Genomic DNA, 23,439 nt, shown 5'->3' with positions numbered 1-23,439 from the left:
TCTCCACTAGTCTGGAATATTTAAGACGGCTCATGTACATGTCTGGTGCCTTGGGGAGGGGAAGAGGGGAAGACCGGTTTGGTTCTCATAGTGGGGTTGCTCAGGCCTCGCTTGCTGTGTAGTCTCAAGTTCTTTCTCTTTCCATGTGGCCTCTGCACCTAGTTTCTCCAGCAGGTTTCTTAAAGCACCTCAGGGTTTCCAACACAAACATTCCAAGAAAGGAAGTGAAAGCTGCCAGGTTTCTTCAAGTCGGGGTGGAAAGCCGGTGCATGTCACCAATATTTTATTGGCCAAAGCAGTCACAGCGCCATTCCAAAATCAGTGAGAAAAAAAGCAAATATAAAAATAAGACCTCCCCTCATTATTGGAGACTCACAAAGAAGTGGAGAGCATTTTTAATTCATCACAGAATGTCAGTCCAATATTTGTCACATCTCTCTGTTTATATTTTCTTTAGGTGCTCATGGGGTCTTTTTATTTTATTGTGGTGAGAACACTTAACATGAAATCTATCCTTTTACCAGATTTTTAAGTGTACAGTATATCATTAACTATAGGCAATGTTGTAGAGTGGGTTTCCAGAACTTATTTATCTTTTATAACTGAAACTTTATGTAGTTGATTAGCAACTCCTCACGTTCTTCTTCTCCCAGCCCTTGGTATCTACCTTTCTACTTTCTGCTTCTATGAGTTTGACTATTTTAGATAACTCATATAGGTGGAATCATGGAGTATTTATTCTGTATCTAACTTATTTCACTTAGCATAATGTCCTCCAGATTCATTCGTGATATTGCATATTGTAGAATATTTTTCTTTTTTAAGGCTAAATAATCCATTGTATGTACATACCATGTTTTCTTTATGTTGTTTTCACATGTTGGTTATTGTTAATAATTCTAATTCTACAATGAACATGGGGGTGTATTTATTCTTTGAGATCCTGATTTCAATTATTTTGTATATAGACTCAGAAACTGGATGGCTAGATCATATGGTCGTTCTGTATTTTTTTTTTTTTGAGGAGCCTCTGTAGTGTTTTCCATAACAGCTTTACCATTTTGCATTCCCACAAAGACTATACAGGGGTTTCAGTTTCTCCACATCCTTGCCAACATGTGGCAAAAGAAACAATGAACAGGGTGAAAAGGCAGTTCACAGAATGGGACAAAAATTTGGCAAACCATATATCTGATAAGAAGTTAATTTCAAAAATATGTAAGAAACTCCTACTAACCAATGTCCAAAAATGCAATAACCTGATTAAAAAATGAACTAAGGATTTAAATAGACATTTCTCTAAAGAAGACATATAAATGGCCAACAGGAATGTAAAAAGATGCTCAATGTCACTAATCATTAGGGAAATGCAATTCAAAACCACAATGAGACAGCACCTTGCACCTGTTAGAATGGCTGGTATCACATACACAAAGGGCAAGTGTTAGCAAGGATGTGGAGAAATTGGAACTCTTTATTTTCATTAAAACAACACAAATCTGACTCTGAGTTCCCATTTTTCCAGGCTGCTGGAAATGCTAACATCAGCCTTTCTTGAAGATCCCTCTACCAGAGTTTAGTGCAGCGCTAAGGTACTGAGGGTGCTGTGTAATCAGCAGCCAAGCAGTCCTCGCTGTTCAAAGAAAACACCCATTATAGCAACAACCCTGGTCCCTTTGGGGGAAACTGTTTTACAGCCTGTGCACCATGGAGTATGGGGTACTACGTATCAGTGAAAATGCTTGTGCCTGGAGTTTGCTTTCCTCAAAATTACTCTATTTTGAGGTTTTTCTGTTTTGTTGTTTTTCCTAAAACAAAAGGATTTATTTCTGCCTTGTGATAGGAAGAATGGACATCTCTGACTCCTCACCAAAAAAATTATCACCTCTTCTTTGATTTGTTCTAGGACTGGGACTAGGTTTTTTGTCTTTTCATGGGGCTCCTTTGCCTAGTTTAGTCTCCTCCTTTTTTTGCCCCTCTGTTTAACTTTTTATTTGATATAATTTCAGAAAATTTTCAGAATTAGTACAAAGAATTCCCAAACTCCTTCCATTAAATTTCTCTAAATGTTATGATTTTCTCTGTCACTATCTCTTTTTATATCTTTATATCTGTATGTTATACAATTCACGTCACTTTATGTGGAATAGTTCATGTCTCTATGTGGTACAGTTCAGTGTGTACTTCCAAAAGACAAGAATGTTCCCTTACATAACCACACTATAATAATTAAAACGGACCAGGCATGGTGGCTCACGCCTGTAATTGCAGCACTTTGGGAGGCCAAGGCGGATGGATCACCTGAGGTATGGAGTTCAAGACCAGCCTGACCAACATGAAGAAACCCCGTTTCTACTAAAAAAGAAAAAAAAAAAAATTAGCTGGGTGCGGTGGTGCATGCCTATAATCACAGCTACTCAGGAAAATCTCTTGAACCCAGGAGGCAGAGGTTGCAGTGAACCAAGATCGCGCCATTGTACTCTAGCCTGACAACAAGAACAAAACTCTATCAAAAAAAAAAAATTAAAACTAGGAAATTCACTGATAAATATTCAGAGTTTTTCAATTGTCCCAATATTATCCTTTACAATGAAGGAAGTTTCGAAATTATGCATTGCATTCAGGTATCCTGTCTCTTTAGTCCTTTTATTCCGGAAGAGCTCTTCAGTATTTCCGTGTCTTTAATAGCATTTACATATTTGGGGAGTACTGGCTTAATATTTTGTAGAATGACTGTTAATTTAGGTTTGTCTGATGTTTCCTCACGATTGAATTCCTGTTATTCAATGTTGATAGGAATACCCACAGAAGCGTTGTGCTCTTGGTTTATCGTACCCAGAAGAATTATTGATGTTATCTCTGATCAATTGGGGTTTCTGCATTGTAAAGTTATTTTATTTTGTAATTAATAAGTATATAATTAATATTTTGAGACCAGATAACTATTCTATTCCTCATTGTACTTTTACTTTATAACATCTGTTGATACTTTTGCCCTGAATCAATTTTTATCATGATGTGTGCCAAATGTTGATTCCTCTTTGTCTTTCAGTACAACCGTGCCAGTTTATACTGTTGGGATGTGAGCCACATACTGAGAATTATGTCTAAGCAGAGCATGTTAGGTTGATTATAGCAAATAAGCAGTCAAAGGAAAAGTAGGTCTGAGAGACGTTTTTCTCAGCCCCAAATGAACACCTCATTTTCATGATTCCATTATAAACAGGGCTGATAGATTCTTATGTAAAATCCTGCCTTATGGTCTATATTTTTATCTGGTAGTTGTGTGTGTGTGTGTGTGTGTGTGTGTGTGTATGCATATGTACATATAATTTTACAGTGCTTAATATTTTATGCTTTATGTAAATTTATACCTCAATAATTAGAGCCACAGGGCAAAAACAAATAAAGGTCTAACTTAGCTGCACAGTTACATAGTATTACATATGGCTTTAAACATTGCATAAAACTTTAAAAATCTATGCTGTATCCTGAATTAGAAGATATAGCTAACATAAAGATAATGTAATATTATGAAATCAGAACTGTGTCTCTATAGTGACAAGTAGGGGCACTTAACATTAAATTATTTTCAGATGAAGAAATTAAAGCCAGTGTTTCTCAAAAGTCTTTCTGAAATAAAAATATTTTTCTGAAAAGGATTATTTTTTCTTTATATGATGTTTACAAGAACAAGTACTTTATGTATTCATATAAATATTCTTAAGGTAAATAAAAATTTACCTAAAATGAGGATTCACTCCTGGATTTCTTTAAGTTGGCATTACCCTTGACTTTACAGTGCGACTTCGTTTACAAAATGGGAACAGTTTTAGTAACTTATTTGGTTATTTTCCATCTGCCTCTCCTTTGCCCATAAGTTCTCTCACCTGCTTCTGTGCTTTGAGGCTTATCCTACAGAAGCATCACCAGGACTGTTTAGACTCTGGCTTCCACTTGAGTGTGGCCAGTGGAAGAGCAGAACAAGAAGGACAGAGGGTGAGTTACTTTTTCTTCTACCTCCCTCTAAACCTGGGCACATTGATTCTGGTCTGTTTCTCTCTCTAATATTATAGCTCCTTCCAGGAACTTCTATGGCTCTAGCTCTCATCAAGTTACTACTCTGTCTTTATCATTCTCTTATTATGAATATCTAGGATATTTTTATTGATTTTCTTCTATACAAGAACTTATGTTTATCTAAGAGAGAGAAAGAAATTGGTCCAAACAATATATAAGCATAAGACTTTTAAAGCCATCTTACATTCTGTCCTAATGACAGCATAATCAATAGGAATAAAGAGTTGTCTTGCTGCCTGCAATAGAGGGGGGGTATTTTTACAGATCAGCACATCTTGCGAAATATATAATATGAAGGAAGACAGCTTGGCTGGTCTTTGCTGTAGTCTCTGGATTTTCTGTGTTTTGGACTGGCATTCCCTGTATGGTATGCAGTCGTAACTTCTAATATGAGGATCCTCTGTTTTTGGGCCAGAGATTACTTCTCTTCTTCTAACTTATTGGTTATTTTCGTATTTTCTTCAAAATGCCAACGAGTTGCACATAATCTATGCAGATACAGTAGGCCCCCAAATTCCACTGGGGAGATTGTAGCAGAGCTTCTCCTGCAGACTTGCCCTGTTCAGGAAGTATGAGGCTAGAACGCGATTTCCATAGCTACTTCACTCCCTTCCACTTTTACTTGTCCCAGTATTCTTCAATATTTCTTATTGCTTTCTTTTCTCAACACCTTGCTAACTAGTCTTCTCATTAAATTATCTTCAAAACCTTGCCTTAGTTACTTGCATTTTCTCCCAAGACCCTGATGGATACAGTAACACAAGGATAGAATCAGAAAGCTGAATTTTCTATTAAATAGCTAATGAGTGATAACTGAAAGGAAACTGATCTGGGGAAAGTGTGGACCCACCTGTTTATATTGTTTTCATCCTGTGATGCCCTGGCTATAAAATATCCAGTGAAATCCAACAGGAGTTACTGTTTATCCTCCTGGAAGCTGGTGGATATATTTTTTTTCTGTTCCATGCAAAAGAAGGTGCTGTGGCTGGGTGCGGTAGCTCACACATACAATCCTGGCATGTTGAGATATCAAGGTGAGAGGATTCCTTGAGCCCAGGAGTTTGAGACCACCTTGGGAAATATAGCGAGACCCATCTCCACAAAAAATAAAAGATAAAAAATTAGCCAGGGGTGGTGGTGTGTGCCTGTAGTCCCAGTTATTAGGAGACTGAGGCAGGAGGACTGCTTAAGCCTGGGAATTTGAGGCTGCAGTGAGCTATGATTGCATCACTGCATTTCAGCCTAGGTGACAGAGTGAGACCCTATCTTTTTTTAATTATTTATTTTTTATAGCAGAGACTAGCAAACAATACAGTCAGCATGACTAAAGATGACCCCAAGAAACCCAAGGGCAAGATGTCTGCTTATGTCTTCTTTGTGCAAATGTGCAAAGAACGTAAGAAAAACTCAGAGATCTCTGTCAATTCTGCAGTTTTCCAAGAAGTGCTCTGAGAAGTCAAAGACAATGTCTGGGAAAGAAAAGTTGAAATTATAACATGGCAAATGGGGATAAAGAATGCAATGACAGGGAAATGAAGGATTACAGATCAGCTAAGGGAGGCAAGAAGAAGGACCCTAATGCCCCCAAAAGGCCACTGTCTGAAGTTTTCCTGTTCTGTTCAGAATTCTGCCCCAAGATCAAATCCAGAAACCCTGACCACCTCCATTGGAGATGTGGCAAAACAAACAAAGTTGGGTGAGATGCAGAATAACTTAGGTGACAGTGGAAAGCAGCCTGACATCACTAAGGCAGTAAAGCTGAAGTATAAGAAGGATGTTGCTGACTATAAGTCTAAAGGAAAGTTTGATGCTGCAGAGGGACAGTCCCACTAAAGTTGCCAAGAAAACGTTGGAAGAGTCAGATGAAGAAGAGAAGAAGGATGAATTAAAAAAAAAACAACAAAAAACTGTCTCCTTGTGAATACCTTAGAGTAGGGGAGCACTGTTACCAACACATCCCTTATTTGAGAAGTGTCTGTTACTTTCACTAGGTTTAATTATAAAATTTGATTACCATGGGAGGGAAACATCACACACCGGGGCCTGTCGGGGTGGGGGTCTGGGGGAGGGAGAGCATGAGGAGAAATACCTAATGTAGATGATTGGTTGATGGGTCCAACAAACCACCATGGGACAAGTATATGTAAGTAACAAACCTGCATGTTCTGCTCATGTACCCCAGAGCTAGAAGTATAATAAAAAAATGAAAACTTAAAAAAAAATTTAAAAAGATATTTGAGAGGTTTCTAGTTTGTGGCAATTCTGTATAAGTTGCTACAAACATCAGCATACAGGTTTTGTGTGGATACACATTTACACTTCTTTTGAATAAATACATAGGAGTGGGATTCCTGGGTTGTATGGTAAAAGAAACAAAATTGATTACCATCATAGTGTAGTCTCTCAAAGTGCTCTAGAAATTATCAGTGGTTCACATGAAGTGGCCATGAGTGTCCGTAGCATCCTGAAACTGTATCAAAGTTGTATGTATTTCCAAAAATTTTTTAAATGGAAAGGTACTCTTGTGTTCCTCGTACTCTGTGCACTTTGCTGCTGGTGGGACAAGGCATTTAAAGATGTTTCTGGCATTTAAATTTTTAAGGTAGTGTTAACTATGTGGTTATTGGCTAGAAATTCTGAGTTCTCAGTTGTATATATCTGTAGTTTGGAAGAACAAAACAACGGAGACAAACTCTTGATGCTCCTTGCCTGGTGTTGAGGCTGTGAAGGAAGATGACTTTTGAAGGAGCTGTAGCTCAGGGTGTGCACCATCAGGTTGGACCTGTTGTCTCTGCAGTGGGCATCCATTTAGGTTCAGGTTGTCTCCTTTCTATGTATAGTGACATAGCATTCTGCTGCCATTCTTAGCTGTGGACAAAGGGGGTCAGTGAGATGATAAGTGTTTGTGGATTTTTTTGTTCGTTTTTAGTTAAGTGTGGTAGTTTCTAAACTGCTTTTAAAAAATAACTGTAGAAGTTTTTTCCTTCTTTTCTTCAAATGCATTCCCTTCTAATGCGTTGTCAGCAAACCGAAGAGCCACTGTATCAATGAAAGTTTAAGAACCTTCTGTAGTTAAAGACGATTTGCAATGTTCTGTTTTTTTATGTTTAGAATGCTGAAATATTTTAAAAATAGTGTTACATTTAACAAAGCAGGTGATGCTAATTCCATTACTCATGCACAACTATTTTTCAAATATTGTTTAGAGAAGAATTTAGGGAATGAAGCCCAGGTAGCATTTTAATACTTAAAAAAGAAATCTGCCACATGACATTAAACTTGGTAAACTTCTCATACATAAGTCTATTTTCACTAAAATTCAAATAAAATAAAATGTTTCCAGAATATGTAGGTGGGTGTTTTTGGAGACAGATAGGAGAGGGAATAGGGCCCTTTAGAGATAATTTTCTCTGGATGAATGATTAAGCACTAGAATGAATATCATAGTCAAAGTCTAGCATCATTTGTGTTACTGATGCTGCTTCATTTAGGCAAAATGCTTCTTTATATCTTAGGCAATTAGGCAATGCATTAGAAGAATAGCTAGAAGGAAAAAATAGATGAGAGAGTCATTTCAGTGAAGCTGGGGAGTGAACAGATATTTAACTTACTCTCAGATTCATTAGACTTAGTCTATTAGTATAAAATGCAGAACCGACGTCATGTGAATACATTTTTTGTACTTAAATAAATAAAGGATCACTTTCAAAAATGCCAGATGTTCTGTATTTCTCTGGTGGCAATATAAATCTGAAGTTTAGCTATGCCAAACATATGTCAGAAATACACATTTGTTTAAGAAAGTCACAAACTTTTTTAAAAAAAGGACTTTGAATAGTGCATTCTTTTTATTTTATTTTATTTTATTTTTTATTTTTTGTTATTATTCTTTAGGTTTTAGGGTACATGTGCACAATGTGCAGGTTTGTTACATATGTATCCATGTGCCATGTTGTTTTGCTGTACCCATTAACTCATCATTTAGCATTAGGTATATCTCCTAATGCTGTCCCTCCCCACTCCCCCCACCCCACAACAGTCCCCGGAGTGTGATGTTCCCCTTCCTGTGTCCATGAGTTCTCATTGTTCAATTCCCACCTATGAGTGAGAACATGCAGTGTTTGGTTTTTTGTCCTTGTGATAGTTTACTGAGAATAATGTTTTCCAGTTTCATCCATGTCCCTACAAAGGACATGAACTCATCATTTTTTATGGCTGCAGAGTATTCTATGGTGTATATGTGCCACATTTTCTTAATCCAGTCTATCGTTGTTGGACATTTGGGTTGGTTCCAACTCTTTACTATTGTGAATAGTGCCGCAATAAACAAACGTGTGCATGTGTCTTTATAGCAGCATGATTTATAGTCCTTTGGGTATATACCCAGTAATGGGATGGCTGGGTCAAATGGTATTTCTAGTTCTAGATCCCTGAGGAATCACCACACTGACTTCCACAATGGTTGAACTAGTTTACAGTCCCACCAACAGTGTGAAAGTGTTCCTATTTCTCCACATCCTCTCCAGCACCTGTTGTTTCCTGACTTTTTAATGATGGCCATTCTAACTGGTGTGAGATGGTATCTCATTGTGGTTTTGATTTGCATTTCTCTGATGGCCAGTGATGATGAGCATTTCTTCATGTGTCTTTTGGCTGCATAAATGTCTTCTTTTGAGAAGTGTCTGTTCATGTCCTTCACCCACTTTTTGATGGGGTTGTTTGTTTTTTTCTTGTAAATTTGTTTGAGTTCATTGTAGATTCTGGATATTAGCCCTTTGTCAGATGAGTAGGTTGCCTGTTCACTCTGATGGTAGTTTCTTTTGCTGTGCAGAAGCTCTTTAGTTTAATTAGATCCCATTTGTCAATTTTGGCTTTTGTTGCCATTGCTTTTGGTGTTTTATACATGAAGTCCTTGCCCACGCCTGTGTCCTGAATGGTATTGCCTAGATTTTCTTGTAGGATTTTAATGGTTTTAGGTCTCACATGTAAGTCTTTAATCCATCTTGAATTAATTTTTGTATAATGTGTAAGGAAGGGATCCAGTTTCAGCTTTCTCCATATGGCTAGCCAGTTTTCCCAGCACCATTTATTAAATAGGGAATCCTTTCCCGATTGCTTGTTTTTGTCAGGTTTGTCAAAGATCAGATAGTTGTAGATATGCGGCATCATTTCTGAGGGCTCTGTTCTGTCCCATTGATCTATGTCTCTGTTGTGGAACCAGTACCATGCTGTTTTGGTTACTGTAGCCTTGTAGTATAGTTTGAAGTCAGGTAGCGTGATGCCTCCAGCTTTGTTCTTTTGGCTTAGGATTGACTTGGTGACACGGGCTCTTTTTTGGTTCCATATGAACTTTCAAGTAGTTTTTTCCAATTCTGTGAAGAAAGTCATTGGTAGCTTGATGGGGATGGCATTGAATCTATAAATTACCTTGGGCAGTATGGCCATTTTCACGATATTGATTCTGCCAACATGTGAGCATGTAATGTTCTTCCATTTGTTTGTATCATCTTTTGTTTCATTGAGCAGTGGTTTGTAGTTCTCCTTGAAGAGGTCCTTCACATCCCTTGTAAGTTGGATTCCTAGGTGTTTTATTCTCTTTGAAGCAATTGTGAATGGGAGTTCACTCATGATTTGGCTCTCTGTTTGTCTGTGATTGGGGTACAAGAATGCTTGTGATTTTTGTACATTGATTTTGCATCCTGAGACTTTGCTGAAGTTGCTAATCAGCTTAAGGAGATTTTGGGCTGAGACAATGGGGTTTTCTAGATATACAACCATGTCATCTGCAAACAGGGACAATTTGACTTCCTCTTTTATTAATTGAATACCCTTTATTTCCTTCTCCTGCCTGATTGCCCTGGCCAGAACTTCCAGCACTATGTTGAATAGGAGTGGTGAGAGAGGGCATCCCTGTCTTGTGCCAGTTTTCAAAGGGAATGCTTCCAGTTTTTGCCCATTCAGTATGATATTGGCTGTGGGCTTGTCATAGATAGCACTTATTATTTTGAGATACGTCCCATCAATACCTAATTTATTGAGAGTTTTTAGCATGAAGGGTTGTTGAATTTTGTCAAAGGCCTTTTCTGCATCAATTGAGATAATCATGTGGTTTTTGTCTTTGGTTCTGTTTATATGCTGGATTACATTTATTGATTTGCATATGTTGAACCAGCCTTGCATCCCAGGGATGAAGCCCACTTGATCATGGTGTATAAGCTTTTTGATGTGCTGCTGGATTCGGTTTGCCAGTATTTTATTGAGGATTTTTGCATCAATGTTCATCAAGGCTATTGGTCTGAAATTCTCTTTTTTGGTTATGTCTCTGCCAGGCTTTGGTATCAGGATGATGCTGGCTTCATAAAATGTGTTAGGGAGGATTCCCTCTTTTTCTATTGATTGGAATAGTTTCAGAAGGAATGATACCAGTTCCTCCTTGTACCTCTGGTAGAATTCGGCTGTGAATCCATCAGGTCCTGGACTCTTTTTGGTTGGTAAGCTATTGATTATTGCCACAATTTCAGAACCTGTTATTGGTGTATTCAGAGATTCAACTTCTTCCTGGTTTAGTCTTGGGAGGGTGTATGTGTCAAGGAATTTATCCATTTCTTCTAGATTTTCTAGTTTATTTGCATAGAGGTGTTTGTAGTATTCTCTGATGGTAGATTGTATTTCTGTGGGATCGGTGGTGATATCCCCTTTATCATTTTTTTATTGCGTCTATTTGATTCTTCTCTCTTTTCCTCTTTATTAGTCTTGCTAGTGGTCTATCAATTTTGTTGATCTTTTCAAAAAACCAGCTCCTGGATTCATTAATTTTTTGAAGGGTTTTTTGTGTCTCTATTTCCTTTAGTTCTGCTCTGATTTTAGTTATTTCTAGCCTTCTGCTAGCTTTTGAATGTGTTTGCTCTTGCTTTTCTAGTTCTTTTAATTGTGATGTTAGGGAGTCAATTTTGGATCTTTCCTGCTTTCTCTTGTGGGCATTTAGTGCTATAAATTTCCCTCTACACACTGCTTTGGATGTGTCCCAGAGATTCTGGTATGTTGTGTCTTTGTTCTCATTGGTTTCAAAGAACATCTTTATTTCTGCCTTCATTTCATTATGTAGCCAGCAGTCATTCAGGAGCAGGTTGTTCAGTTTCCATGTAGTTGAGCGGTTCTGAGTGAGTTTCTTAATCCTGAGTTCTAGTTTGATTGCACTGTTGTCTGAGAGACAGTTTGTTATAATTTCTGTTCTTTTACATTTGCTGAGGAGAGCTTTACTTCCAACTATGTGGTCAATTTTGGAATAGGTGTGGTGTGGTGCTAAAAAAAATGTATATTCTGTTGATTTGGGGCGGAGAGTTCTGTAGATGTCTATTAGGTCCACTTTGTGCAGAGCTGAGTTCAATTCCTGGATATCCTTGTTAACTTTCTGTCTCATTGATCTGTCTAATATTGACAGTGGGGTGTTAAAATCTCCCATTATTATTGTGTGGGAGTTTATATCCCTTTGTAGGTCACTCAGGATTTGCTTTATGAATCTGGGTGCTCCTGTGTTGGGTGCATATATATTTAGGATAGTTAGCTCTTCTTGTTGAATTGATCCCTTTACCATTATGTAATGGCCTTCTTTGTCTGTTTTGATCTTTGTTGGTTTAAAGTCTATTTTATCAGAGACTAGGATTGCAACCCCTGCCTTTTTTTGTTTTCCATTTGCTTGATAGATCTTCCTCCATCCCTTTATTTTGAGTCTATGTGTGTCTCTGCACGTGAGATGGGTTTCCTGAATACAGCACACTGATGGGTCTTGACTCCTTATCCAATTTGCCAGTCTGTGTCTTTTAATTGGAGCATTTAGCCCATTTACATTTAAAGTTAATATTGTTATGTGTGAATTTGATCCTGTCATTATGATGTTAGTTGGTTATTTTGCTCGTTAGATGATGCAGTTTCTTCCTAGCCTTGATGGTCTTTACAATTTGGCATGTTTTTGCAGGGGCTGGTACCAGTTGTTCCTTTCCATGTTTAGTGCTTCCTTCAGGAGCTCTTTTAGGGCAGGCCTGGTGGTGACAATATCACTCAGCATTTGCTTGTCTGTAAAGTATTTTATTTTTCCTTCACTTATGAAGCTTAGTTTGGCTGGATATGAAATTCTGGGTTGAAAATTCTTTTCTTTAAGAATGTTGAATATCGGCCCCCAATCTCTTCTGGCTTGTAGAGTTTCTGCTGAGAGATCAGCTGTTAGTCTGATGGGCTTCCCTTTGTAGGTAACCCGACCTTTGTCTCTGGCTGCCCTTAACATTTTTTTCTTCATTTTAACTTTGGTGAATCTGACAATTATGTGTCTTGGAGTTGCTCTTCTCGAGGAGTATGTTTGTGGCGTTCCCTGTATTTCCTGAATCTGAATGTTGGCCTGCCTTGCTAGATTGGGGAAGTTCTCCTGGATAATATCTTGCAGAGTGTTTTCCAACTTGGTTCCATTCTCCCTGTCGTTTTCAGGTACACCAATCAGACGTAGGTTTGGTCTTTTCACATAGTCCCAAATTTCTTGGAGGCTTTGTTTATTTCTTTTTATTCTTTTTTCTCTAAACTTCCCTTCTCGCTTCATTTCATTCATTTCATCTTCCATCATTGATACCCTTTCTTCCAGTTGATCGCATCGGCTACCGAGGCTTCTGCAATCTTCACGTAGTTCTTGATACTTGACTTTCAGCTCCATCAGCTCCTTTAAGCCCTTCTCTCCATTGGTTATTCTAGTTACGCATTCATCTAATTTTTTTTCAAAGTTTTTAACTTCTTTGCTATTGTTTTGAATTTCCTTCCGTAACTCATAGTAGTTTGATCTTCTGAAGCCTTCTTCTCTCAACTTGTCAAAGTCATTCTACATCCAGCTTTGTTCCGTTGCTGGTGAGGGACTGCGTTCCTTTGGAGGAGGAGAGGTGCTCTGCTTTTTATAATTTCCAGTTTTTCTACTCTGTTTTTTCCCCGTCTTTGTGGTTTTATCTACTTTTGGTCTTTGATGATGGTGATATACAGACGGGTTTTTGGTGTGGATGTCCTTTCTGTTTGTTACTTTTCCTTCTACCAGACAGGACCCTCAGCTGCAGGTCTGTTGGAGTTTGCTAGAGGTCCACTCCAGACCCTGTTTTGCTGGGTGTCAGCAGCGGTGGCTGCAGAACAGTGGATTTTCGTGAGACCACAAATTCAGCTGTCTGATAGTTCCTCTGGAAGTTTTGTCTCAGAGGAGTACCCGGCTCAGTGAGGTGTCAGTCTATCCCTACTGGGGGGTGCCTCCCAGTTAGGCTGCTCGGGGGTCAGGGGCCCACTTTAGGAGGCAGTCTGTCTGTTCTCAGATCTCCAGCTGCATGCTGGGAGAACCACTACTCTCTTCAAAGCTGTCAGTCAGACAGCAACATTTAAGTCTTTAGAGGTTCCTGCTGAATTTTTGTTTGTCTGTGCCCTGCCCCCAGAGGTGGAGCCTACAGAGGCAGGCAGGCCTCCTTGAGCTGTGTTGAGCTCCACACAGTTGGAGCTTCCTGGCTGCTTTGTTTACCTAAGCAAGTCTGGGCAATGGCGGGCGCCCCTCCCCCAGCCTTGCTGCCGCCTTGCAGTTTGATCTCAGACTGCTGTGCTGTGAATCAGCAAGACTCCGTGGGCATAGGACCCTCCAAGCCAGGTGGGGGACACAATCTCCTGGTGTGCCGTTTTCCAGGCCCGTTGGAAAAGCGCAGTATTAGGGTGGGACTGACCCGATTTTCCAGGTGCCGTCTGTTACCCCTTTCTTTGACTAGGAAAGGGAGCTCCCTGACCCCTTGTGCTTCCTGAGTGAGGCAATGCCTCGCCCTGCTGCGGCTCGCACAGGGTTCGCTGCACCAACTGTCCTGCACCCACTATTTGGCACTCCCTTGTGAGATGAACCCGTTACCTCAAACGGAAGTGCAGAAATCACCTGTATTCTGTCGCTCAGGCTAGGAGCTGTAGACCGGAGCTGTTCCTATTCGGCCATCTTGGCTCTACCACCCCCCGAATAGTGCATTCTAAACAAAAGGATTGTTCATTCTATTTGAAACAAATTAATGCTCCAACAACACTATGTATTAAGTATGTGTATTATGAACTAAATTTATAAAAATATGCAGAATGTTATCTACTATCCAGTGGATAATGTGCTAGTTTCCTGGGCTAATTTTTATATAAGTATGTGTATTTATATCCAACACGTTAAGGACTATTTGTAATATTTTATTTCTTAATAAAAATAGAAGAAAATGTGAACATTTATTGAAATTATTAAATCTGGGTAACAGGTACATGAGTGTCCATTGTATTTTTTTCTGTACTTCAAAAACAGTTCAAAATATATCATTAGAAATATTTTATGCTTTTAAAAAAGCATGAAAAGTAAAATCAGAGAGAAACAGAAGTTATACAAGGATAAACACCACAAACTCTGCATCTACAAAAACTGACAGACTATTTGACTGAAAGGGCAAAACAACTGCTACCTCTGAGTTCCCTGTAAGCATGGAAAGCATACCATTTGATGGGTCACAGATCACTGGGAAGGACCAAAATACAAGCGTAGGAAAATGTCTTGGACAATGAGAAAGTCGGTTCTTACAGGACTAAAGATGTCATGATTTTCTAATCATTCTCAAAAGACGTGAAGTCATCTTTTGAAATGGTTTGGGCTAGAAAATGTGAAGTGAGTGTGACTTGGATGGGAGGTTGGGAGACAGAGAAGGACATGGAGCAGGAGAAGTGAAAAAGGCAAGCTAAAGGATTATCAAGTGGCATTTTCAGAACCCAAGTGAATTGAAATCTATTGACCTACAGTCGTACTGATTTATTTGCTTTCATATTTCCCTCCATAATTGTTTAAATAGAAAATATTTTAATATTGACCTGAAGTTCTGCAGAGTGAATGAAATAGGACAAGATGCAAGAAGCTGAGAGTGGAGGAGAGATAATAGCTGAAGTTGCCACCAACAGGGTTCAAGTGAGAAAAGAGGGAGAAATCCAGAGGGAATTGACGGACTGGGTGAAAATGGAGGTGTCATGGGACTGTAGTCTCAGCACAGTGGAGAAAGCCTGCAGTGTAGGAGAGTGAAAGAGAAACTAGAAAGGTAGACGGCTGATGTCTGAAGTTTAGAGCTTCGGAGGAGGAACAAAAATCTGATACATGGACACAGAGTGGAGGCTGAAATGGAATAAGAATGAAGATCATTGGATTAAGAAATTTTTAAAGATGATGCTATTGAGATCTATTGGATCAACCCCATGGGCATTGAAATCTCCCAAGAATATGATGAGAGGTATGGACAAAGACTTGAACCCTCCTACAAAGCCCTTTTGAACATGGAGAAGAATGGAAAGATGTGTAAATTGATGATGTTGAGGAGGGGTATAAATTGATGCTGCCAGAGGTCTAGAAAAAGTGGTGAAAATAAAAAATACTGCTACCTTTCTCCTGCCCTAGAAATAAGATGGTTGTAAATGATGTCCCTGGGACAGAATAGCTTTTAGTCTAGATTCAGAGATAAAATACCCATTGAATAAGAAGGTTAAAGATGCTTCTTGGTGACAAGATAAGAGTCCGGAATGTATAAGGGAAGGGAGCAAAAAGGACACCAGCTAGAGAGGATGAGTGGGGAGAAACGACTCGTAGTTTGCAGAGAAAAACGAGAGGACAGGTGATCAGGCTATATATATTTGATGGCCGGAACTGAGTAATCTAGATGGGATCAGTTGGTCTCATGTTCTGAAATGAGAAATAAACTTGCTTCCAAGCCTGCACAAATGAGACCCTGAGATCTTTCAGACTCTGAGTTAGCTAGATTCCAGTAATTTGATTGTAGCTCTCAGTAAATCTAGTGTAATTGGAAAAGTTACATTTCTTTGTGCCACATTTGTAGTTTTCTTTTTCTTCTATAAGCATGCGTGATCTTTTTGATAAAAAAGTAAATAGTTAATACCCTACAGCTAACATTAACCTTCAGTTTTTCTTCTTATCTCTGGGCCTTCTCAGATTCTCTCTATTACCTCTGTCTGGAATGGCCTGTGCTTCTACATCTAAGTCATTCCTATGCTGTCTTTTGAAGGCAGCTAAAATGACACTGTTGTAGAGACAGTACCTTCTCTGATACTTTTCCAGAAAATGACACCAGCAATTCACCAAATTAGCTTAGATCTCATTGGAACACATTCTCTTTGCTGACTCTACCTTTCATTTCTAAAACATATAAGAATTCTATTCATGTAATTAGTTTTAAAAATATTTAATGTCTGGTTTCAAAGCTAGAACATAAGATTTAAGATCATAGGTATAGAGTCTACTTTGTTATGGAAACCAAAGGGGAAAAATGTAAATTAATGGATAGGTGCATGAATTATTTATAAAAGAAATTTAGGAAATAAGTTATAAAAGTGAAATCCATTATAACCTCATCATCCATAGGAAGTCACTGTTAATTTTTGGAATTAGTTTCTTGTCCTTTAAAATGTATTTATAGTGTTTGCTATCTATATAAATATTTGTATAAGCAAACATATCATTTTAAATATCACTTTAAGGCCTATAGTAATTTTCATTAAAGAATGTAAAAATTTATTACAATGAAATCTTATTGATGAAAAATTTCCAATGTTTGCTAACATAATCAATGCTGCTATAAATAGCCTTCTACAAATATCTTGCACACGTAAAGTGTATTTACTTAAATTAACAGATATGAAATTCATGAGTATAAGAGTATGGTCAATTTTTAGGCTGATATGTATAGATTAAACTACCTATAGCTTACTGTTGAAATGGCAACAGTTTTTTAGTTCTCCCATATGTAAATGGATTCCATTCTCTTTTTGAATCTGGCGTTGTTTTTGCAAATTGCTTTGCCTAATAGAATGCCCTGGAATTGACACTGTGCTACTTCTGAACTTAAGCCTCAAAAAGCCTTGCATACTTTTGATTACTGCCATAGGACCCTGCCTCCAGCAAGTAAGCAGGCCATGTAGGTCTGGCTAATTCAGAACAGTTGTCCCAGCTCAGGCTCTAAATACGTGAGCATACCAGCACAGATTAGCAGAACATCCCAAAGTGCCTGCAGGATTGTGAGCCTATAAGTACTTGTTGTTTTATGCTACTAAATCCAGGGATAGTTTACAAACTGCAATAGCTAGATAATTTATTCACATTTAGCAAATGACACTTCTGTGAACTGTAAGAGTTCCAGTTTCCTCATACCTCCAACAACAGTAAAGATGGTCAGTATGTTTATTGTTTGTATTTAAGTTTCTTTACTAATAGGACAAATCTTTCCATATGTTATTGGTCACTTATGCTTCTTCTTTTCTTTTAAATTAACTATCTCTGTTTTCCTTTCAAGAAAGTCTTTTTAAAATTATAGAACCCAATATTAAAAGCAAAATTTCAAGTGTTCCGTCAGATTTGCAATTGCTAAGTCTTAAAGTAGGATTAATTCCTGATCCAACTCAGATCCTCGTTTATACTTTACCCTTGTATATTTAATGCCCATGTTCTGAATAGGCTCTTGTAAAAACAGTGAAATGAAATAACTCAAAGTTGTTGGTAATATTTTATAATAAAAAATCCATCCATCCTATAGATGAAAATTAAAAACTAGAAAATAGAAATAAGTAGAGGGTACTGCTTTTCCTTCATTATGGTAGTGTTATTTCTTCTAATTTAAAAGTTGTTCATGCACATAAAATGACAACTAAGTCGTAGTTCTCAACTACGTTGAATCTTTATGAAAATAACAATAAAAAAACTCTAGTCTGGAAGAGAGGAAGGAATTTGAAGCTTATTTGAATGGGTAGATAATTTAAGGCCCCAAAAGTTTAGTAAAATTTGTCCAAGGTTAAAAATCAAAACATTGTAGGCATAAGGTTAAAAGCATAATTTAGGTTCCACAAAAAACATATTCAGTATATCTATTTTAGATTTCTAGTAATGTGCTTTTGAATTCTTGTTAAAGAAATATTTGCACAAACTTAAAAAATATAACCACATGGATGTACTTTCATCATTACTTCTTCCTGGCACTGAAATTTTTTTCTTCCAGGATGTCAGTAGCAAAAGATTACAGCTGTAGCCTACTAGGGTAAATACAGTGCACTGTAAATAAAGTGCTATCAGTTCAGTAGTTGAGAATATTATTTTCAACCTCACACTTAACAACAAAATGTATAACACCACACATATTCTTTTCTTGCTCTAAGTACTATTTAAGACTTTCAGTGCATTTTTTTTAAAGTTGGAAGTTTTAAAAAACCTCAACATATGGCAAAATGAAGTGGTAGTCTCTGATTGCTTTAATTATAGTTTTTGGCTGATTTTCTGGCGGTTGCTTTACTGAATAATTTTTCTCAACAATCAATGAATTTAAAATATTTTAATTCACATATTTTGCCTTTTTAAATTGTTTTATTTTATTTTGGTTAAACAATATTTCTTAAAAGTATGCAATGGAATGAGCAATACTGGTGGTATCACTCACTAGAATTTGCAGCAATTTAGCTGTCATAGCCCTCAGATCAGAGAGTCATAAAAGATCAAGCGATCAGTGTCAGGAGTCTGTGATGAGAGTAGAGAAAGGGGCATAATACTGCTTTAAAGACCTTCCTAAGCTGTGTGTAGTTAGGCTAAACTATTTTGGTTAGAAGAATGATGGTACAAGATGAAGTAAGACTGGAAAGTATTTTAAGGTTAAAATATTGTTCCTGATCCTAAACCAAAAATAGCTACTATCTTGTGATTCTGTGGGAGGAACCACTCCTCCTGATTATGACCAAAGATTACAGAACATCAACGAGTGAGGTAAGTAAAAGAAGTAGGGGGCTAGAATCAGGAGACTTTTGGGAGTGGGTGTGCGGCAGGTCAGTTAAGCTCTTCAGTGACACTGTGACTTTGATCAAGGCCCTTCGTTTCTCTGCATCTCATCTTGTTAATAAACTGGAATTTTATTTTATGCCTTTTTAAAGTGGCTGACAGTGCTATTATTCTGTGGAGACTTTGAAACACATTATACCCAAGGGACTGAATGAATTTAATGGCAATATTGAGTCATTTGATTCATGCTTTGAAATAAAAGTGAATCACATTGAGCTTTATACCCCTTCTCTGCCTAGCAACTCTGATTCTAGGATGGATCCCTTCTGCACTACTCCTACAATTTTCCGTTTGTTTTTAGAGAGAATGTGTATCATGGTGGTAATAAGTTGAGTCTATGCAGCCAAATTATCTGGTTGAAATTTGACAACTGTGTGACTTTGAAAAAATGACTTTTCCTACTCATGAATCAATTTTATCATCTGTAAAACAGGAATGGTATTAACGGAACTTATCTCTGAGTTTTATTGTTTGTGTACATGAGTTAATATAAGTAAAGCCCCTGGAACACCGTCTGGTGTGCAGTATGAGCTCAGTCATTATTAATTATTATAAATAATGATATTTGAATAAGTCCATTGTTAATCATAATGTGATTCATGTTTCTGGTCACTTGTACATAAATATACTTTACAAATAATAATATATTAATGACCATGAATATAACTAATGCTGTGCTTAACCAGGGATTAACTTTTATACACAGGGATGGATACATGTATTTATTAATATATTCAATTAAAATAATTCACTTATTTCGGGAAGTTCGAAATAATATTTTAAAAATCATTTTGCTATTTTTATGACATACCTATGTGGAGAAAAGAAATATTGACTTTACACAGGTTAAATAAAAAGTACCAGAGCAGATTAGACTGTTTGTCCAAGTTCACAAAGCAAGGCAGTCACAGAGACTGGCATTGACCTGTGGGCTGAAGGCACCTGTATGATGGGGTGGACTTTATCCGCATTTAGCTTGTTTATTACATATTTACCGCTGGTGTAGATGATACAGTTTTCAACTCTAACTCATAGCAAGTTTGCCAGATTGTCCATGTATGCAAGAACATATTATATACATTGCTCCTTTCTGAAGAATGTGAAGTTCCTTATTTGCCTCAGGACAAAAATCAGAAATGTGGCTTCACTGACTTGTTCTCAAGGGGACTGGAATAATGGTCTCAGAGCTGGATTCAGAAAGAGGCCGTCAGAGAGGGAGCAGACAGATTGGGAAGAATAGACAGGGAATGATGAGAGAACGAGATTCCCAAGGGCCTGCTCAAAGATAATTTAGCTGATACTAAAAGGCAAATGGATGTAAATTGAAACCCTGAACATCTCAGGCAGGGTTGTGTCTCTTTTATCAGTAGATGGTCCTGCACAACCTTCCAAACAGTGGAGAGAGTAATGATGAGATTTCATTTCAATTAATTCATTGGCACTAGTAAAAGAAAACAGAGTATTCTTTTGTTAAAAGTGTGACTTTTAAAATGTAGCTATCCCCAAATGGCAATGGTTGTACGGTGATAACTTTGTTATCTGAAATGATAGTCATTCAGAAAGGATACTCTTGTAGCTTCTATTTTTAGTGAGTCTTCATTTTATGGAAAGGTATTTGCCTTAAAGGCATGAAAAATATAAAAGCACTTTTTATTCACCCATTAAAGACTTTGCTTTTTTTTTTAAATTGTGTTAATGGGAAAATAAAACCATGTTTTAATTAAGAATGACAACTTTTCACTTATTCAAAATGTACTATAGTAAATTATGTAATGTAATACAAAAGTATATACATAATATGTCTTGTATATCCAAATATTTTTAGTCTAGATTGTCTCCTATATGATGTAGGAAATAGCTTGTTTTTCAAATGTGCTGATTTCCAACCTTACACTGGTGATATTCATCCCAAACTCATAGTAATGGGATAGAGAATATAATTATATTACATAATTTAAATTAACCTTATATTCACACGTGAATATTAAATATAATGTCATAGAACCTTAGATTTGGAAAGAAACTTAATATATAATTGAAAAGGAACAATAATTACATAATGACTGAATGTTTTTTTTAACAGTTACCAGACAAAGGATCATCTAAGATCTGCTCGAGCACTTTGGAGAATTCCGTCTTTGGGATATTCTAATTAGTCAAAAGGTCTTTTTAAAATTAAGGCAAAATTTTCCTTTCTGAAATATCTACCTAATAGTTATACATCCAGATATAGACCATAATGTATTTGAGGACAGTTATGTCATAAATATAATTTATAAAACCTCAATATAGGCCGGGCGCGGTGGCTCACGCTTGTAATCCCAGCACTTTGGGAGGCCTAGGCGGGCGGATCACGAGGTCAAGAGATCAAGACCACGGTGAAACCCCGTCTCTACTAAAAATACAAAAAAATTAGCCGGGCGTGGTGGCGGGCGCCTGTAGTCCCAGCTACTCGGAGAGGCTGAGGCAGGAGAATGGCGTGAACCCGGGAGGCGGAGCTTGCAGTGAGCCGAGATTGCACCACTGCACTCCAGCCTGGGCGACAGAGCGAGACTCCGTCTCAAAAAAAAAAAAAAAAAACCTCAATATAATCACTAAATTCCAAACAGCTAAAGCAAAAACAGTATTTTTAGTTTAAAGTTTTTTGATTGGTTATGATATCTTCAGCACTATAATTATCAATTTACATTCACTAGCTTATTTAATTATCATAATTACTCTATCAGGTAAGCATTTTTAACCTTCATTTAGAAAAGCAAAGAAACCGCAAGCCAGATAATTTTTAGGCAGTATTTTGTGTTTAATAAGAAGTTTTTATTTAATAAGAGTAACAGTGCAAACACAGGTTGACTGGCTATTATATCCACCTGTGAGATCAACGGGGCAAAAAACATCATGCTTTACTGTCAGAAATGCGATTATAATGAACACTGTAATGTTCTGAGCATGCATGTGCATGTTCATATTCAACTATAAAACTATTAGGATAATAATCTCCATCTGGAATCACCAAAACAACATCATGTAGGGTCACTCAGCCTTTTGTAGCCACAGGCATTTCTACTGCTATCCTGCGTTCTCCACTGTCATTTGCCCAAGAGCTAAGTGGTCAGTTGGGCAACTATTATCTTGTCCAAACTGAGCTATAATTTGTACAAATGCTTTGTCTTAGACAGAAAATCATTACTATTTCTTTATAATATACACAAATTGTGTGATATTTACTAATAAATAACACACATTTCTGGAAACAAAATGTTGACAAGTCCTGGTGATGTAAAAAATTATGTAGATTTTAGAATGTACAGAAGGAAATCATGAAGCCCTTTTTTTTGTCTGTTACATCTTCAAGACCTCAATGGCAACAGAAATAAAAATGTCCACGTTGGCGGAGTGATGCACTGAAAGAGAAAATTTTCACATGGAATTAGGCAGGTGGCATGGGTGGGAAGAGAGACTAAACTGAAAGTGTTGTGTAATACAGGAAAATTGAGTTTGCAAAATATAAACACCAGGGTAATAAACTCTTAAATATATGTAGACACCATGCATAGAAAATAATAGTAAAATGTTTGATTTAATTATTGATTATCTGAAAACAAAACCACAGCTTATGTAGTAAAATTCATGTCTAATCCTGGGAGAGCCTTGTTAGCAGAGTGAGTAAGTTACTGAATATTTCTAAATACAGTATAGTACTTTTATCTGTAAGATAAAAGAAAATGTGTAAAATGCAAAAAATTACAATTTCTGCCTTATAGATTTCCTGTAAACATGACATGCAATAAAGCCTGTGAAGGTCTTGGTGCATCATCTAACACAGCAATTCACAAGGTATGGCCCACAAATCTTTGTGCATCCCTAAGACTCTTGCAAGGAGTCCTTTCAGTGGGAACTATTTTCCTAATAATACTAAGACATTATTTAGCCTTTTCACTCTGTTGACGTTTGTACTGATGGTGCACAGTCCATGGTGTGACAAAATGAGGAATATGCATAAAGCAAGAACTTTTACCTTCTCAAATATTATAGTTGTCATAAGGAAAATAATTTGTACACTGATAGTTTAAATTAAGATGTGAACTCACCCCTTTTTTCCTGGAACATTATTTTTACATAAAAGAATGACTGACTAACAGAAAAATATGGTTATTCAAACTTGGGTATTTGATTGACTTTTTTTTTTGAAAATGAACAAAAGGAGCTTGTCATTTCAAGAAAAACAAGTATTTGTGGCAAAGATAAAATTCAAAATTTCAAGCAAAAATTAGGATTTTGAAAAACTTGAATCTGTCAAAATGAATTGTCTTTGGGATATTCTAATTAGTCAAAAGATCTTTTTAAAATTAAGGCAACATTTTAAAATTCAGCATGAAAATAGAATATTTTCTTATGAGATCAAATGGTGATATTAACAAATGTGATTTTTAATATTGTATAATGAAATGCGTCAACATTTGGATTGTCTG

The 23,439-nt window shown here is 37.0% G+C and overlaps 1 pseudogene; it reads left to right on the top strand.

Annotated features, from left to right (window-relative positions):
- Positions 1–5,400: 5,400 nt before the first annotated feature.
- On the top strand, positions 5,401–6,001 carry LOC100587038 (annotated as a pseudogene).
- The last annotated feature ends 17,438 nt before the right edge of the window (positions 6,002–23,439 follow it).

The sequence above is a fragment of the Nomascus leucogenys genome, chromosome 8 (genome assembly GCF_006542625.1).
Source record: "Nomascus leucogenys isolate Asia chromosome 8, Asia_NLE_v1, whole genome shotgun sequence".
NCBI classification, from domain to species: Eukaryota; Metazoa; Chordata; class Mammalia; order Primates; family Hylobatidae; genus Nomascus; species Nomascus leucogenys.
The sequence above is the reverse complement of the archived record's forward strand: the minus strand, read 5'-3'. Positions and strand labels throughout refer to the sequence as shown.